This window comes from Delphinus delphis, chromosome 16 (genome assembly GCF_949987515.2).
Source record: "Delphinus delphis chromosome 16, mDelDel1.2, whole genome shotgun sequence".
In the NCBI taxonomy this organism is placed as follows: Eukaryota; Metazoa; Chordata; class Mammalia; order Artiodactyla; family Delphinidae; genus Delphinus; species Delphinus delphis.
In genome coordinates, this window is record NC_082698.1 from 38335471 (window position 1) to 38348254 (window position 12784).

A 12784-nucleotide genomic window follows, 5' to 3' on the forward strand; every position below is an offset into this window, starting at 1 on the left:
GAAAATGGGCAGAAGAGGTGGTGTAAAAAGTGTTCTGTGTATTAATTTTGCTTGCAGGTGTACTTTTTAACTGTTAATTTCCCTAATCTTCCTTCAGTTCTGGTTAAGTGCTCAGGGTGGTGGTGTCACTGGGTTCATTTGGCTGAAGTAGCTGAGGCCCATTAAGTGGTGTTCTGCGGCCTGCTTTGGGCAGAGATGAAATTGCCACACTTCACTTGGTCAGTTTGGGAATAGTATTGACTTCAAACAATTTTCCTGCTTCACAAGCTAATAAAGTGACAACAATAAAAGCTTAGTCCTTCTTAAATTGTACTCTTTACGTTCTATTAAATCCTTTAAAATGAATTTTTTTTTTCTGTTCTGGAATTGTGGAGTCTTTGCGTAAACTTATGCAGGACAAGAAAATGGCTCTCTAGCATTCAACAGTCACATTGTTAGCTTGCAGGAATTTATACATTTTGAAAATTGCAGCCTCTGAAGTGGGCTGTTGCAGGGAAACCACACCTACATGTTTAAATTAAATTCTGGGCTCCTGAAAGCAAAGATGAAGGCAGAGTGAGATTGAAAATGCAAAGGGAAAAACAATCAGGACTCAACCAAGATATGTTCAGACAGCAAGCAAGTCTTGGACGGTAGTCTTTCGGTTACTTTTTTGTGGCGGGGGGTGGTGGTTACTCTCTCCGTTGATCTCTGGCAAATCTGTCTAGTTTTGTTGTTTTATCAGTCCTCATTCTTCTTGATCACTGAGTTATTCCAGCCCCTCTGCCCGCTGCCTGCATGAAACCTCTCTTCTCTTGGCTTTTATTATACAAGAAATGGTATTCTCAGTCTCCTCCTGTCTCTTCCCTGCTAATGGCTTCTTCTCCCACCATCACTCTACCATCCACACTCATCAGTGGTTTTCACTTTATTTTGGTCCCTGATGGCGTTTGTGTGGGACATAGCGGTTTTTCCATATCTGGGTGTTTCTACTTGTTTGTCCTGCTGTCTTCCCAGACTCAGTAGCTTAAAAACAAATGGACTTTGCAGTGTTTGTGGTGGGAAAGATCATTTGTTTCATTATCTCGTGTTAGAATTAAGTAAATTAAAGCTCAGGGAGGAGACGTGACTGGTGTAATTTCGCACAGCCATCATTTGGCGAAATCAGGCTAGAAACCAAGGTTCTTGACCGTCTGTACATCTCAGAGCCTCTGCGTGGACTTCTTCTCACTCACCGACTCTTCACGGTCTCCTGTACCATTACTGTTTCCTCAGCAAGGAACTTCAGAGCTATTTGACCTTCACATGTCCCCTCCTTCCCCACAAACCAACTTACCAATTCTTTCTCCGATTTAAAATTTTATTCTTTAATAATTAAAGAAATTTACCAACAGTAAAATTCACTTTTTTGGAGCATGTAGTTCTGTGAGTTTTAACACATGCATATAAACAGCATTTAGAATAATCTATCGCCCCTCAAATTGCCTGGTGCTGCCTTTTTGTAGTCAAACTCTCCCCCTCCCCCTGACTCCTGGCCACACCGATCTGTTCTCTGTCACTATAGTTTTGCCTTTTCCAGAAAATCACGTAAGTGGGGTTATATGGACCATATCCCTTGGAGACTGACTTCTTTCATTTAGCATAATGCATATGAGATTCATCCATGTTGTATGTATTAATAGTTTGTCCCTTTTTATGACTAAGTAGTATTCCACCACTGTTTGTTTACTCATTACACCAGCACTGTGTGAGAATCTTAGTGGCTCTGCATTTTTGCCAGCATTTTATATTGCCAGTTTTTAAAATTCAACCATTTTGATAGATGTGTAATGGTATCTCATTGTGATTTTAATTTGCATTTATTTCTCTAATGATTAATGATGTTGAACATCTTTTCATGTGCATATTTGATGTTCTTTTGCCTGTTAGGTATATCTGTATTCCTGTCCATCATGATGTTTACTTCACCCACGGTCATTGTCATAACCCTATTCCATGTGGTTATTGTGCCTAGCTTTCTGTGTCAGCATTGTTTCCCAGGTACCCCAGTATGTTCCAAGGTCAAGGCACTGAGCTAGGAACTTTATGTACATAGTCTCATTTTACTCTTACAAAACCCCTGTGAGATAAGTGGTGTCTTCTATTTTTATGGAGGAGGAATAAAGACCCCATGTTCAACAGATATTTATTGAGTACCTACTGTATGCTATGAGCCAGTTATTATACCCATTGACTAGTTCTGTGACTTTGGGCAAGTCATTTAATCGCTGAGTCAATTTTCTTATCTGTTAAATAGGGATCTATATCACCGTATTTTCTCTCAGGGTGATTGAGCAGAGGTTTTAAAGAAGAACATAGACGGTCTGGCCATGGTATATACTGAGGAAACATTGGCAGTGGTTCTATTGTTCTCTTCAAACACTTCATACTGTCCTGAGGCTGTTTCTGCCCCTTGCTGGCTAACTTCCTCTGGAAAATTGCCCCTTGGCGGGTCTCCTCCTCCACTCTGCATCAATATCAGGACCAACACAAGATTCAGCCTTTTGTTTTTAAGAAATCTGTTTCTCTGGTTGCTCTGTGTAGCTCACTAATGAATTGGCATCAGTTGATCGAGAAAGAGATGGGATTGAACAAATTTTGAAAAGCAGACCTACAGTGCTGCAGTTACTCCTTCATCCCTCCTCTAAAGGCAGAGGACCAGTTACCATGGAGATTACTGGTAGCTAACCTGGGGGCTGTGTTCCTAAATTCACATTTCTTACTTTGAATACCTAACCTGAGGTATGGCAAAAGGGGTACTAGGGAGGGACCTTATCTCTCAGAGCAATGGTGTGTGTAGTGTTGCTGGAATGTTTGAAATTTGTCATTTACTAGTCATTTAATCAAGCTTTTTTTCTTTGTTAGCCAGATAATTGGGGATGATTTCCAGGAAACTGGAAGTACTTTGAAGAGGGGCTGGTGTTTGAAATGAGTGCTTAAGATTCTCTGAAGTCAGTAACAGAAAAGTTAAATGAGCCAAATGCTTTACTCTGAGTCCATTCCAGCTTCAGTGTTTATGCAAGAATGTCTTACTTTTACTAATACCATAAAGGGTTGATCTAGTTGGCAAGGTTATTCTGTTTAGGGTGAGACAGAAAGAGAAAATCATAATATGAGTAAAAAAAAAAAATCATCATGGTACCAAGATGGCATTTTACAAATTGTCATCATCCATCATGGAGTATGAGAGGCTTTGCTTGTGGAAGCAAGGGTGTGCTTAAAACTGGCTCCCTGCTTTTACCTCTTCGGTAGCTAGAGCACGTTTTCAATTGTTAAGCATGTATCCAACGCTTACCATGTTCCAGGTCTATGTTAGGTATTAAGTCTCCTTAATCTTCACAGTAACCATCTGAAATAAAAGATAGCCCCATTTTACAAAACATCGTGTGGAGAGGCCATTTGACTTATCCAGTGTGACCCTGTGAGGAGGTGGCATTGAGCCCTGGTTCTCTGACTGTGCCTGCTGCTCTTATTGGAACCCACTCTGCCTCAATCTGCCTGTCACGGAGGCATGACAGCTGCTGCCTGCTGAGTGCCAAGAAAGCCAGCACACCTTCTCCCACTGTCGCATCTGTTTCTTTCATGGGGGCTGTTTCCAAGACCTAAGGTCAACACTTGCCTACCACAAGCCCTGAGATCGGGTAATTTTATTTTGTCCAGAAGGCCCATTGTAGAAAGAACGTGAACTTTAAGTCAGAGAAAATGTTCAAGTGGTGTCTCCACCATTTTGTCACCATTGCAGGGCCTTCTGGCTGGTCTTGGGGGCCTGAAAAAGCTGCCTAGGGTAGTGGTTAAGAATGTGGATTCTGGAGTAAACTGGTTTCAAATCCTTGTTCTATCAGCTGTGTGACTTATCAGCTGTGTGACTGTGTACAACTTAATTGCTTTCTATGCCTCATTTTCCACCATCTGTGAAATGGGTGTAGCAGTAGTTCCTACCTCACAGGGATAAATGATTGTAAAGAGACAAATAAGAACTGTCAAGAGGTTGAGTTGAAATAATCCCATTTTGGTCATCTTGGTCATCTAGTGCAATTGTTTCTTTCAGTGACATGATAAGGAGCTTCCTTGAAATTTATAGTAACTTTCTTCTCTCCTTCTTGCCCAAAGTGAAAGAATTTCACATTTTTTTAATTTAATGCCAGCACAAATATTTGCTACCACGATTTTACTAGAAAAACAGATTAAATTATCACAAAATTACTATCTCCACCTAAGAAATTGAATTAGTAAATCTAAACAGGATGTTTTTTTGTCTAGAGAATACCTAAGTGTTTTTTGTAGAATTACTATACATAAAATTAGGTATAGTAAACAACAGTCTCATTTTTTAGGTGAATATATGAAAAACACAACCAATTCTATATTAAAAAAACAACAGCAACACCCTATTTCATTGAAATGATTTGACTCCCCTTCTTTAATCTTGAATTTGGCTGGGTTGCATTTGAATTAACTTTTTTTCCCCTTCAAGTTGACTGCCGTAAGAGGGGACCATAGCTGTGAGTCCACCAGGAGGACAGCAGTCTCTGAATTGAGCGTAGGTCTACAAGTCAAATTTGACTGATAACCCGTGGGCAACGTGGTGCTGGCTGAGTCTGCATCCTTATTCCGAAGTCTGTCCTGATGTCCTGTGACTAATATGTTCCAGCTGTCTGGGTCACTACTTTGGAGTACTATTTATTTGCAGCGGTGATGCTGCAAATAGGAAAAGCTTTCCCTTTTGTTGGTTGAAAGCTTTGCTGGTAATTAGCAAAACAGGCATGCCTCTTATTTGGAGAGAGACTGGAAAAGCGGCTGAAGAGTCAATTGTACGTAACCACTTTGGAAAACGATCTGGCATTACCGAGGAGAGTTGAACGAACATATGTGGTCCCAAGCCCAGCTCTCTTCTCCTAGGTATACGCCCTGGAGAAGTTTGCTGTGTGCACCGGGGGATGAGCAGTAGAATATAAATGCAGCATTATTCATAACAGCAAAAACTGAAAAATCCCCAGATGATCCTTAACAGTAGAACAGAGCAGTAAATTGTGGGTATGTTCACATAGTGAGAACTATATGGTGGTGAAAAATCAGCTACAGTCACATGAGTCAACAGGGATGAACCTCAAAATCAAAATCTTAAGAGGCGAGTCTGGAATACATACAGTCCTGGTTTCCTTTGTATTAGGCTTAAAGCCAGGCAGAACACAACAGCATATTGAGAATACAGATGTGGTAAAACCATACAGAGGAGGAAAGGATTGACTCAAGATTCAGGCCTGTGGTTATCTCTGGTGGGGAGAGTGGAGGGGTTGAGGTACAGGAAGGGGTACACAGGCCTTTTGTTTCTTTGTTTGTTTTAAACAAAAGTCAAAACAGAACCTAGCACCACCAACTGGGTATTAACATACATGGGATTCATTTTATTATTCTTTAAGCTGACATGTGTTATTATATTAGTTATCACTGCATAACAAGTTACCTCAAAATTTAGTGGCTTAAAAGTGATAAATCTTCATCATCTCACACAGTGTCTGTGTGGGTCAGGAAACCAGGAGCAGCTTCGCTGGATGGTTCTAACCAGGGGAAAGTCACATGGGGCTGCAGTCAGGATGTCAGTGGAAGCAGCCATCGTCTGAAGGCTTGCTTGGCCTGGAGGATCTGCTTCTCAGAAGCCTTACTCACCTGGCTGTTGCAGGAGGCCTCGGTCCTTACCACGTGGGCCTCCCTCTAGGGCGGCTGGAGTGTCCTCATGACCATGACGTGGCAGCAGGTTTCCCTGCCAAGGCAGTGAGAGGGAAGCTGCTCTTTGGACCTGGCCTTTGAAGTCACACCCCATCCTTTCCCCAATATCCTATTAGCCACACATGCCAGCCCTATTCAGTGTGTGTGTGTGTGTGTGTGTGTGTGTGTGTGTGTGTGTGTGTGTTGGGGGTACTTCACAAGAGCCTGAGTGCCAAGAGGCAGGGGTCATTGGGGGCCATCTGGGAGGCTGGCTACCATGGTAGGCACTTTTATTTTTTTATTTTTTAAATTAAATTTTTTTTATTGTGTGTGTTTGGTCTTTGTTGCTGCTCACGGGCTTTCTCTAGTTGCGGCAAGTGAAGGCTACTCTTCGTTGCGGTGCGTGGACTTCTCATTGCAGTGGCTTCTCTTGTTGCGGAGCACGGGCTCTAGGCGTGCGGGCTCAGTAGTTGTGGCATGTGGGCCCTAGAGCACGCAGGCTTCAGTAGTTGGCGCGGCAGGCTCAGTAGTTGTGGCTCACGGGCTCTAAAGCGCAGGCTCAGTAGTTGCAGTGCATGGTTTTAGTTGCTCCGTGGCATGTGGGATCTTCCCGGACCAGGGATCAAACCCGTGTCCCCTGCGTTGGCAGGCAGATTCTTTACCACTGCGCCACCAGGGAAGTCCAGCACTTTTAAATATATTTCACAATAAAAGTTTTAATTTAGAGACAAACTAAATTGGTCAGCTTATTTTTCTTTAGGAATGATGCAGGCATCCATTTAAATGAAAATTACTAGAGATGCTGAAGGTGTTACCAATCAGTATGGGTTGGAAGAAAAGTCAGTGGTTTAATCTGAGTAACTAAGTGGCGGAGCCTGCCTGACGGGAATGTCCAAGGGGCAGGGAGCGGGTGGAAGGGCAGTGAAGAGAGGAACTTCAGTAACACTCACACCAGGACGTGTGGTATAGAGATGGGATTGTATGTATCTAGACTTCATCCCACCTATACCTAGATCTGGCAAAAATCTGGGGCTCCTGAGTTTGAAGCGAATTCTCCAAAGCAGGGGCTATTGGGAGCTTCCTGGACGCACTGTGATATTAAAACCCCTACCAGCTTCACACGTTGTCCCAAGACCATCTTTAATGAAGAAGGAGATTCCATCCCTCACTCCCTTCCCCTGCATGTAAGGGTGTGGCTGGAAATGAGCTAGGCAAGTAAGGATAGGAGTTTTGGCTTTAAAATTCATGCAATGGGTGCTTCCCTGGTGGTCCAGGGTGGTGAGACTCCACACTCCCAGTGCAGGGGGCCCGGGTTTGATCCCTGGTCGGGAAACTAGATACCGCATGCCGCAACTAAGAGTTCGCATGCTTCAACTAAAAGATCCCACACACGGCAATGAAGATCCTGAGTGCTGCAACTAAGACCCGGTGCAGCCAAAATAAATAAATAAATAAATATAAAAGAATTCATACAATGATTGCATTCAACTCCATAATGCATATCTGTTTCAATATTAACAGCTTTAATATTACTGATTCACTTGCTTATCTTTCCCTCACCAAAATCCGTGAGTAAAGTTGATGTTTCCAAAGATACATCATGTTTTTTCCCTTGGTTTTGTGTTGCTGTTGGCGTAACTTCTTGGTCAGTATTCCTGGGGTCCAAGTGCTCTTGTTGGTGAATCATATCCTATCTTTTTTGTGAGTTGCAACATCCTTGTGAACAGGTGTTCCAACCCACAGGAGAGGTAGCTGCCTGGAGAGGTTTTCTCAATTTTTAATACTTTAAAAAAATAATTTAATACTTAAAAAAAATAATTTATTTATTTTTGGCTACGTTGGGTCTTCCTTCGTTGCTGCGCGCGGGTTTCTCTTTGTTGCAGTGGCTGCTCTTTGTTGCAGTGTGCGAGCTTCTCACTGCGGTGACTTCTCTTGTTTACGGAGCATGGGCTCTAGGCGCACAGGCTTCAGTAGTTGTGGCACGTGGGCTCAGTAGTTGTGGCTCGTGGGCTCTAGAGCACAGGCTCAGTAGTTGTAGCGCACGGGCTTAGTTGCTCCGCGGCATGTGGGATCTTCCAGGACCAGGGCTCGAACCCGTGTCCCCTGCATTGGCAGGCGGATTCTTAACCACTGTGCTACCAGGGAAGTCCAGAGGTTTTCTCAATTTTTAATCAAGCTAGTGAGCGGAGGAGACAGGACTAAAAGCCAGGTGCAGGGGTCCCTGACTAGCTTTCCTCAGACTTTTGTACACCAGCATCTTCACATTGTAGACATCAAGGCCTCTAAACCTTTGCGCATTGCGTGCAGAATTTTGGTGATCAGCAGATGAAGGGCAACTTCAGGCCATCATGCAGGGTAGTTTTGATGCTGCTTCCATCTTTATTGGCAGAGCAGTCAGTGTCTGTGCCATTATATTCTGTTGTATTTTGCCTTTTATAAAAATGAATGGAAAATCTTCAACAGCGAGTGGTAATTGCCTTTCTGTGTGGCAGCGATAAAAATTACCTGGGGTGCCATGTGAGCCTTGTTTTACTTTCTTTGGCCAATAGCGTGCTTTCTTGAGAAAGAAGGGAGAAAAATGAAATACATATATATAAAATGTCAAAAATACATTAAGGGTTATTGTGTTTCAAAGGGAAGTGTAATGACTAATAGTCATTATAGTAATTAGTAATCATAATTATAGTATTATTGGTACTATTAAGAATGATTATTAATATATACTCTCAGGGAGTAAACTGCCGTGTGTGCGTGCCCCTCCCCCCCTCCCCGCCCCTTCCCCACAATGACATACGGCTGTGTTGTTTGGCTGTTTGGCTTTGAGGTTGGTTTTCAGGAGGGTGTCATGTTATGGGGTAGGGAGCGTGGGGACGGCCTGTGAATTTATGTTCCCTTCCTAGCTGATATAAGTACTGTGCTTTCTCCTTTCCTAGTGAGATAAGCCCCGAGCTTGAGGTCAGAAGACCTAAGTAGCAGTTTCATGGCTGATGTTTTGAATGTCCTATATCATCTCTGACACTTAGCTGCCTCCTCTGGAAAATGGAATCAGTAAACACCGCTTGCCTCACAGGGCTGTGAGGTGTGGTGAGGTGTGGTGGAGGCCATCAGGCCCTCGGGCCACTGTGCCCTAGAGTACGTATTATAGTCGAGTGGAGCAGCATGTCTGGTGTGGTTCTGTGAGGGTACATGAGTGCCTTCTAAGTGTAGTCTCAGAATCCAAGGTCAGAGTCAAGCTCCGGTCCTTGAAGCCCCAGTTTTTGTCCACGTGGAAGTTTAGGCTACATCACTGCCCTGAAATTTATGTGAATTAAAAGAAACTTACTGAGGAATTCCTTTGTTCCAGAAGTTCCTTGAGTGGGTCAGGCCAGTGGTTGTTCCCTACATTCAGTACGTGATGGGATTATTTTTTTCTCTTTTCACTTTTCTCCTTGCTTAAAAAACAGTTTCAACAGAATTTTAACCTACAGGCTTGACATATATTAACACTGTCTCAACTGAAATGACATTAACTTAATAAAAACCTTTGGTGGTAACGTGTTTTGCTTATTCTTGCAGGGCGAGGACAGCATGAACATCCATAAATGTGCCTCTGGGCATATTTAGCCATTCGTTTTTGATTAGGAAAAAGAAGACGGCCATCCACTTGAAAGGTGAGTAAAGATTTCTGTGCGTCTTTTTATTATAAAAATGTTCAAACATACTGAAGAGTTAAAAAATGGACAGTGAGTTTACATTTAACAGTTGTTAGCATTCTGCTACATTGTGTGTACCTGTGTGTGTGTGTGTAGTAGGTTTCTACTGTTTTCTGCTGAAACATGTGAAAGTAAGTTGAAGAGATCATGACATTTTATCCTCAATTCTTGGGGATGCAGTTCCTAAAAATAAGAATATTCTCCCCTGAGGGACATTTTGGAACATTCATAAACTCCATGACAGAATCATTTAATTAAACACAGTTACAGTTTCCTATTAAAAGATGTAATTTTGAATTTATGTTCCCTTCCTGGCTGATATAAATAAGGTCAGATTTAAAAAATATTTAAACAGTGACTTACTTAATGGACAGACCTATATAGTGAATTTGTTTGATATGGAAAACATCTGGACATGAAGGATTGGAATTTGCACTACACGCGTGTGCCCTGTATAAGAGAGGATTACTGTGCTTTCTCTGTTCCTGGTAATCTGCCCATCTGGCCCGCTGTAGCTGATGTTTATTGTTAGGTCAGAGGATCTGATGACTACTCTTCCCTCCTTCCTGACCAGCATTCACAAGTAGACCAGTCTCTGTGATTTAATGTGATCAAAGGTCTTAATTGATTCTTTTAGCCTGCACTTACAAGGAGAATGGGAAAAGAATATGAGTGGTAATGTCCAGTTGAGGTTAGTGTATTAAGATCAACATTAGAGAGAATCAGAATGATTCCCAGCCCCAAAATTTGACTACCTGAGTCGAAACTTTACATAAAGTCTTAAAGATGTGTGTTCAGCTTGGACTGTAGTTGTAAGTATTACCCATGAGGGCCGTTTACACAGTCGGTCATTACAGCTCTGTGGTGCTTGCAGGGTTGCTGTTGCTGTTCTACATTCTAATCTCAGTTACATTTTGTTTACAGTATCTTCTTCTGGAGGCCCTGAGTGTTGCAGCATTTCTTCATTCATGTTTATGAACTAGATTTACCCATTTAGAGCGTTATTTTAAAAGAAGTCTGTTTAAGTGAGCCATTTAGGGCAGCAGAGTCGTCTTAGTATTTTCATTTCTGATTTAGAACAAAAAGTTAGTGACAGCAGTAAAGTTTCTGAAAGACACTAACTTTCCGAAGACACTAACTTTCCGAAGACACTGGGACTGGAATTACAGGTATCTCAAAATGATCTAGTTTGCTTTCTCACTGTTTGGCCTCTGTCTGGTTATGCTTAGAAAAAATGAGGAGGCGTGCCTGGGGCTCCACATGAGGCCAGAGGCTCTGCAGGATGGCGGAAGGGAAGGCATATGGGGCTCTGTGTGCGGCCTTCAGTTGGCTCTCTAGTCCTGGACCACTTAGAAATGGGGGAGTGTTTGTTTCTTAAACATTCTATTGAAATAGAATATATATACAGAAAATACGCATATTGTAAGTGTATAGCTCAATGCAGTTTCCAAACTGAGCTCACTAATGTAACCAGAACCCAGATCAAGAAACAGAACATTCTCCCCACAGCCTCATGCCTCCTCTAGACACTAGATTCCGGACATTACCCACTCGGTGGGTAATTACTCTCTTGACTTCTAGGAGCATAAATTAGTTTGCCTGTCTTTCTGTGTGTGTGTGTGTGTGTGTGTGTGTGTGTGTGTGTATGTATAATGCAGATCGTACTCTTCTGTGTCTGACTTTCCTCATTCAACAATGTATTAGAAAGATTCCTCCGTATTGTTGCATGTAGTTGTAGATTGATCATTTTCATTGCTGTAGAGCATACCATTGTGTGAGAATCCAGCAGTTTATTCCTTCTGTTAGATGCAGGTGATTTTTCTGGGCTCATCCACTCAGAGCACCCTGTGGCAGAAATGAGGATTAACCAAGGTTTTATCCTCATTGTGGTTACCGTTGAAGTGTCCCGAGTTGTCCAGCCTCTGCCCAGCTTCTGCTGTGATACAAAGGAGGAATCCCGGCAGCCGATAGAAGGTTGAGACACAGTTGGAAGAGATTGGTTTTTCAGTCCTGTAATGATTCCTGTTGCTTTTCCTGTGACTCACCATGTCCCTTTTCTCTTTGTTCCCAGCTGGCACGTTTTTTCCATCCTTTTGTCTGTCATTGTAAGTCTTTCTGCACCCCCTCCAAGGAGACAGTAACTATATCAAACAGTAGGCAATCAGTAAATATTTAAAGTTCATTGGGTGTTGATATTAGGTGTTAGATGAAGGGTGAAGAGTTGCAAGTCATGGGCTTGCTCTTGAGGAGCCTGTGTTGTGGTTACAGTTTCATAGGTACAGGTATGGGCCACATCGCTGGAAACCAGTTGTACTGTAAAGTTCAGGATGTAAACTCAAAGGCTTGCATGGGCCAGGCTTGTAACATGACGGAAATTAGTAGGGGGCGGGGTTGCTCAGTAAGGAGTGATGGAGCTGTGGGGAATGAGTATATATGCCCTGCCCAATTTTTGACCCAACAAAACAGAACATGTCTGGCTGAATTTAGCAAATCCACCAATGTCCACCCTTCAGGGAATAGAGTGTTCATTATAAGAAAGTGGTTCCCATGGGATTTGGGTGTTTTTATGGCCAAATTCTGTTTTTATAAATGAAGTTTTATTTGAACACTGTCGTGCTCATTTGTGTATGTATTGTCTATGACCGCTTTTGTGCTACGACAGCAGAGTTGAATAGTTGTGAAAGAGGTTGAGTGGAGCATTTGCAACAGTGACCATATGGGCCACAATGGCTAGAATATTTACCATCTGGCCCTTTGCATAAAAGTTTGTCAACTCCTGCTTTACTTCATCAAAGCAAGGACATAGTGATAATAACCTCTGTAGTCATGAAATAGTGTGAGCCCATTACTTTTAGTGTTAATACCTTTATTTATTCGTTTATTTATCCAACAGATATTTACAGAGTGCCTATTGTACGTCAGGCGTGAAATGGTGATAGTCAGATATGGTTCTTGCCCTTGTGGGCTTTACAGAGACCCCTGTGAACTTGAAGTTCCATTGTAGGGTTGTGCTTTCTGTGAATCAGAACAAAAGTGTAATATGGAAATAGATTTACAAAATCCTCAAATTTAAACTAATATATCGGCTATTTTTGTTAATTTTATAAATTTGATGAACACTTACTCTGTGTAATCTAATGGTTAATTCAGTTATAAAAAAGTATGTTGTATGATATCATATAAATAATTATGTGTTTAGAGGTCCTAATTGTTTACATGTTGTAACAAAGATTGTTTGAAAGCAGCCTGTCTGGATAGGGCTGTGATCTTTGAAGAGCTTACCAAAGCAAGCCAAGCAGACCTTCAGTCTTAGGCCATGATAATAAGAAAAAATAAGCCTCAGCAGAAAGAACAGCACACAAGGTAAT

At 42.1% G+C, this 12784-nt stretch overlaps 1 protein-coding gene across 8 annotated transcripts in view; it reads left to right on the top strand.

The window, feature by feature from the left end:
• Nucleotides 1-12784, top strand: part of SGMS1 (sphingomyelin synthase 1) — a 292041-nt gene that overhangs the window by 27365 nt on the left and 251892 nt on the right. For all 8 annotated transcript variants that reach the window (XM_060034548.1, XM_060034545.1, XM_060034557.1 and 5 more), the window contains exon 2: nt 9280-9374. The gene's annotated coding sequence lies outside the window, so the exon portion shown is untranslated. The remainder of the gene's footprint in view (nt 1-9279; nt 9375-12784) is intronic.